The sequence below is a fragment of the Phocoena sinus genome, chromosome 19 (assembly GCF_008692025.1).
Source record: "Phocoena sinus isolate mPhoSin1 chromosome 19, mPhoSin1.pri, whole genome shotgun sequence".
NCBI classification, from domain to species: domain Eukaryota; kingdom Metazoa; phylum Chordata; class Mammalia; order Artiodactyla; family Phocoenidae; genus Phocoena; species Phocoena sinus.
The window spans coordinates 32,538,147-32,544,532 of record NC_045781.1 but is presented as its reverse complement, the minus strand read 5'-3'; the positions used below and the strand labels follow the sequence as shown (position 1 = coordinate 32,544,532).

The following is a 6,386-nucleotide window of genomic DNA, read 5'->3' as shown; positions in this document are numbered from 1 at the left end:
AAGATTGGGAAGCCCGGTGCTCTACCAGACTTGACACTTCGAAAGAGGAAGGAGAGTATTGGAAGACTGTTTTTCCCTCTCAGAGTAGTGCCCGCGCAAGGTGGCGAGGATTTAAGGGCCCTCTCCTTTATTTATTGTTTCTCAGAGGCAATGCCAGGCCCCCATTGGTCGACGACCTCGAGGGCAGGTGGGAAGTCCGTAAAACCCCAAATCGAAGTTATCTGCGTCTCTCCATTGGCCCTCGCCTCGAGCGCAGGCGCAAGGGCTCCTACTCCTGTCCCTGGGGACTGGTGAGCGGCAATTGGCCAAAGCCCGCGAAGTAGGAGTCTGGATTGGTAGTTGCTAGCAAGAGCCTGGTTTCTTCCTTGACTTCTGCAAGTGATAGTGTGTGATTGGTTTAAATCCGCGGGCACCCGTCGATGATTGGGCAGGAGCCACGGGCGGGGTACGATCATTGGCTGGTGCTGGGGCCCTCCCTCCTCGGGCGGGCAGCGAATGATGAAATGGGAACGGGGAGGGGAAAGGCCGCGACGTGAGCGCGCGACCTCCGGCGCCATTTTGTAGAGAAACAAGCGGAGTTAACCGAAGAGGGGTCGAGGAGAATCGGAGTCGGGCACCCAGGAGTTTCCTGTGTCCATCGCCGTCGGAGCCGCCTGAGGTGAGGTGGGCTGGGGTCGGATGCTGGGGCCGGCGGGCGATGTCAGCTACGGAAAGCGGGTGCCGGTGCGGGAAGGACCGGGGGTGGTCCCGGGGCCACTGGGAGCGTTTCCTGGCGCTCCGCTGTGTGAGGGGCAGTCGGGACGGGGAAGTGGAGAGGCGAGAGAGGGCAGACTCTCTCCCCTCGGCTGTAGAGTCTTTGGGCTCTGAAGAGAAGAGGCCGAGGCGAAGGCTCCACAAAGCGGAGGGTAGAGCGCGGGATGAGACCCGGGATGGCCCCCGGCCCGGGCCTGGAGGCTCTGAGGGCGGCGGTGGCGGCAGCTGGGGCGGCTGGGCCTCGGTTCGCGCGGACTTCACCCTTCTCAGACCCCCACGAGCTCCTCAACTGCCGGATGGGTGCAGCGGGCATCGGCCCCGGAGGCCTAGCTCCGGGGGGCGAGGGGCCCGTGTTTGGAGTACAGGCTCCCAGTCCCTCTGGGCGGACCTGGAACTGCCAGTCCCCTCCCCCGCCCCCAGCACGTTGTCAAACCCCGGGTGTTTCGGGTGTCCGCAGGTGGGAGGGGCGGGCGGGAGAGAGCACTTCCTCATTACTTCTTGCCACAGGTTTTGTTCCACTCGCGCGCCCGGGCGCTCACTCTGTCTCCAAAGTCGGCCCCCATCCACCGGGCCCAGTTGTCTGTGCTGTAGTGGCGGTTCCGCTCATCCGTAGGAAGTGCCCGCTTCCTAGCCGAGCACTTGTAGGCCTCAGCGCTGGTGGCAGAGAGACTTACTACAGGTCTTACTAGAGGGTTCCGTGAGGCCAAACACACAGGTGTTCTTTTTCAGTACCACCCCCTCTGTAGATTTCACCCCACCGGGCTCCCACAGAGGAGTACCCTCACTAGGATGAAGCTTTAATGCTTAATGTCTGTGGTTTGGAAATGTTGTGTTTAAAGTAAACTTGGAGCAGAAACTTTGCCCCTTGAAGTCATTCAAATGTCACAGTTTTTAGGACTCTAATAAAAAGTATTTTTTTCCTGAAAGTGAGTAATAGCACTTAGTCTCCCTCTTCCTCTAAAATTCGATTGCCTTGGGGAGTTTATTTGACCAGTTAATAATTGAGTGAGTGTAGTTTATTACCGTTTGCGAAAAAAATTCTGAACATTTGCCTCATGACAATCCGTTTGATAGGAGTTAGGGATACACAGATGAAAAAATGGTTGGACATGTACAAAATCAGGAAATAGGTCAAACAGAATAAGAACAAACTTGTTTGTGTAGAAGTATTTGGGTTTAATGTGCTCAGGTTGACATTCCTACCCATCCAAAGATTGGCAGTGTAGTATTTTAGGTATTAATAAGATAATATGGTATCAGTTTAAATAATCCTGTTGTAGGACACTGCAGATTGTTACCTTGTCTGAGGAGAAAATGAGCTGATGATACATAAAGTTTTAGACATATAGTTAGTTGTGCTTTGACTGAAAAGGTCCCATGATGATAAAACTTGTTTAGAGAGTTGGTTTCTTTTCAACAAGTGGGGGCCCAAATCCTTCCGTGGAAACTTAAGTCTAGAATCAAGGCACCAAGATTTAACCATCAATAACTGAAAGTATTACCCTTTCTTGCCTAAGATTGTAATCATAGAAGTTTTAAGGCAACCTTTTGTGGCATTATGGTGGAACAGAACTGAAATGCTTTTGGTTCCTAACTCACTCGAATGGATCTCTGGCTTAGCTTCTTTCTTTATGGTCTCTTAAATTTCTACTGGGGTTTTAAATCCCAGTCTCTTTAATATGGATCTTTTCAGGCTAAGTACTGTGATGTTCTCCTAACTTTGGGTTAAGTCATTAAAAAAAAAAAAGCAAAAACAATTGTGAGGACAGAAGAGGAAATGCTTCCTATTTCTTGACAGCATGTTTTAAGACTAATCTCAAATTATCCTTGCTTTTTCCAAGTATGTTTTTGGTTAGATTCTGATCTAGTTATGAAAAGCTTTCTTTTTAGCCAATTTAAATTTATGAACTTGAGTCTTTATTTCATTCTACCACATAACAGATCTTTGGTACTCAATACCTTGGAAGAGAATTTATCACAATAATTTTAATTGAATGCTCAGATATTTCAAGGCATTTATTTTTCATGAGAAGTTTATGATTCTTGAATTAACAAAAGTAGTACCTGCTATGAATTTGGTATATTCTTTTGTAAAAGAACAAAGCTGACTTTCAAGTCAGTACATATTATTAGTTGAAGCATTTCTTAACCAGCCCTCTGATCAAACTGAACTTCCTGCTGGGAAGTTTCAAAATGGCATCCTACTGAGTCTTATTTTAAGACCTTATATAAAGAAAGATCCAGCAGTTCCTTTTCTGTTTGCTCACAATTTTTAAGAAGCATGTTTCAAAGCTAAAATGGGCTCAAAACCTTTTGCACCCTGTATGTACACAGTAGTTAATTTTAACGTACTTTTCATTCATACATTTGCAAGAATGTAGCAAAGCAAATAAAACAAATTATTCGTTGGAAAGCATTGTTTGAGAAGTCACTAATTAGAGGTGTAGACTTAATCTGAAATCCTGTGTTGAGATTTGAAGGAAATGCAGCCTTTGGGAGTGTGGAGCATAGGTTTAAGAAATGCATTTCTGGGGGAAAAAATGCATTTCTGTCTTTAATGCTAGAAGGCTCAGGATATACCTCTAGGCTAAATTAAAATGTTGAATGAGATGTTAAACTGTCTGCAGGAGAGGTGTTGGTTTTATTGTGCTTTTTGGTTTTTTTTTGTTTTTTGGACTAATTATATGAAATGTAACATGGAATGAAAGCATATTGTGAAAGACACCATTTTATTGCTCTTAAACTTCATATTAAGAGCTCAGCATTTTCCCTTTCAGATAATTAGTTTGAAATTTTGTCACCTTGGATTTAGAGCTCTTAATTTTGAAATGCAGTGTTACTTTTAAAATTTTTGGTAGACTCATAAGAATAGTTACTCCTTTGTTTCAGACCCTGTCTTTTCTGCAGTAGCTTTCTAACTAATCTCCAGTATCTTTTCCCCATCATTTGTTTATTGGATTTCTTTATTACATAAGTAATACATGAATATGTTCTAATTGTAAATGATTCTGGGAATACAGTTAATTCTTTACATTAATGCCAAATTGTCTACTAAATCATTGGTTTGAAACTAGGCATCCTATACGCCAAAGTTTTTCAAGTACCTTGGCCTAGAGCTTATTGTGTAAGTATTGATCCCTCCCTACTTATAGCAGCATATTACAACTTACACTTTAGTTAAGACTGTTGCACAGTAGTTCCCAAATACATTTTTGCCCCTTTTATCTGGAATGTCATCGTCTGTATCTGCAAAAACATTATCCATCATTCCAGTTCATACTCAGATGTACTGTCTATAATCTTTTCCCTGACTTCCCTAAGCAAAATTTATTTCTTATATTCCTCTTGGCTAGTTTCACTTATCTTTACCATGTATTGCCTTATAAGTTGTCTCATTTTATAGTAGGTAAGAAGTCTCCCATCCTCCAAACATATACATACAGTTGCCCTGAATGGTAATTGAATAATACTTCATTTGTTACAGTTGGGTAGATTTATAGAACATGGTGTTCTTGGAAAACAGTACCTCTGGTTTTCTTTTGAGGACACAGACTGTTTTTCTTGGAGCTATATACTTATAATTCTGTTGACATCTTTTAGAAGGTTAAACTTTGAAATCTAGTCATACAGAATTATGGTGTCATCTGTAGGAAATTGAAGCCCAGGAAAGTGAGGTGACTTCCTTAAGTTTAATGTTAGGCCAGGTTTTCCTACTCTAGCCTAATGGTGATTCTGTCTTTCCGTACTGCTCTTCAGTACAAGGAAAAGTTCTGTGAATCTGATCATTCATCATAAAGGTGAGAATAATCTATGATCAACCACTTATTTTTGGAGGACAAGACACAAGATTTGAGTTTTTCATCTCTTCAGTGTGAAAATATAAAACTCTAGTCTGACAAAAAGATAGTCTTTTGCAGTTATTGGGAATGGTCGTTACTTAACCTCAGTGTAATAAACTTGCATTTCCATTGAGGCCTTCAAAGGATGGAGCGACTTAAGTTTTAAAATGTTCTTCAGCACTGTAAATTGAATTGTGACAGATAATTTGAGTAAGTTTTCTTCTGGTGTAGTTACAGTTTTAAGATAAAGTAGCTCTAAGAAGGGTACTCTCTGTTATTATTTTTTAGTTATTTTAAATACATAGTATATAGCTTTATAATTTTACACATGCTACTGGGAAGATGCTTCTGAATGAATATTCAGTTGATTTCAGATCAAGAACTTGGTTCTTTTCTGATTTTGGAGTAAACATGCTTTTTGGGCTCTTTTCACTTTTTCAGTTTTTAAAAATGAATGGTTATTTGCTAATACTAACAGTTGTTTAAACTATGCTGATGTACAGATTGTAGTAATTCTTCTAGAATTGTGAAGTGCCTTCCCAGGCGATCCAGTGGTTAAGACTCTGCTTCCACTTCAGGGGTTGCGGGTTCAATCCCTGGTTGGGGAACTAAGATCCCACATGCTGAGTGGCCAAAAAATAAGTAAATAAGTAAAATAAGGTGAAATAAAATTGTGAAGCTATCCACACAAGGCTATTAAATGTGCTTTAAAAGTTACTATTAAGGTTCTGTTGCCTTTTTTTTTTTTGGCCACACCGCCCAGCATGTGGGTCTTAGTTCCCTGATCCCAGGGATCGAACCTGTGCCCCCTGCATTGGAAGTGCAGAGTCTTAACCACTGGACCACCAGGGAAGTCCCAGTCAACTCTTGATCCATTTGTTTTTATCCTTGGCAAAGCTTTCATTTCAAACTGATTTATTACCTGTCGACCATAATGTTCTTGAATATTTCCTTATCCCTTGCCAGCTGGGTTCTAAAAAAAAGTTTTGCACTAGACCTTTCTAAGCCCAGTAATACATAATTTGGGGATGTCCTTGATTTGGATTACTCATATTAGTGCTTTTTGTTCTTTAGGTAATGAAGAGGTAAGTGTACCATGTATATATATCCACTGTTACGGCATGGATGTTTTAGGAATATTCCTGTTCCCTTTTCAAACAGACAGTTACACCAAAGATTACAGAAGTTGAGGTTGTCTGTCCAAAGGTAAAATGTAAAAATTACTTGAAAGTATTTCCTTTTGATTTTTGTCTTCTTCAATCAGTAATCCCTCAAAGGATTCTGGCAACCGCAAAACGTTGGTATGGTAACTTACTTTAATATAGTAACCTTGTTTTGGGATATTTGTGTATAGCTTTGTAGGGTTCTTCTGTGTTTGGGTTTTAGTCACTAATTTCCTCTTAATGTGCTATTATCTACCTTGCTTTCTACCCTTGTTCCCCTGTCGCTTATTCTCAGTTCATCATCTGGAGTGATTCTTATATTTTTAAAAATTATATTGTGTCTTCTGCTCAAAACCACCCATTGATTCTCCATTTGTCTTTAGTAAAAGCCAAAGAAAGTCCTTTTATCACCTACAGGATTTAGCCCTGCCCTATACCTCTTCATATGTTCCCCCTTCTCCCCACCTTACTCTCTTCACTCTCCCCCTCACTAAGTACTTCACCTACACTTGGCCTCCATGCTTTTTCTCACATATGCCATGTACTCTCTGAGGAAGCCTTTGCATTAACTGACAGTCCCTCTGTCTGGAACATTCTTCTCTCAGATATGTGCATGGCTAAACCCCTCAGC

The 6,386-nt window shown here is 41.9% G+C and overlaps 1 protein-coding gene across 8 annotated transcripts in view; it reads left to right on the top strand.

The window, feature by feature from the left end:
• The first annotated feature begins 500 nt into the window (after positions 1-500).
• Positions 501-6,386, top strand: part of CNOT1 (CCR4-NOT transcription complex subunit 1) — a 101,413-nt gene continuing 95,527 nt past the window's right edge. For 5 of the 8 annotated variants that reach the window (XM_032611997.1, XM_032611999.1, XM_032611995.1 and 2 more), the window contains exon 1: positions 533-658. The gene's annotated coding sequence lies outside the window, so the exon portion shown is untranslated. Of the gene's footprint in view, positions 659-6,386 lie in introns of all 8 variants that reach the window. The other 3 variants (XM_032611998.1, XM_032611994.1, XM_032612001.1) reach the window with 1 other exon arrangement.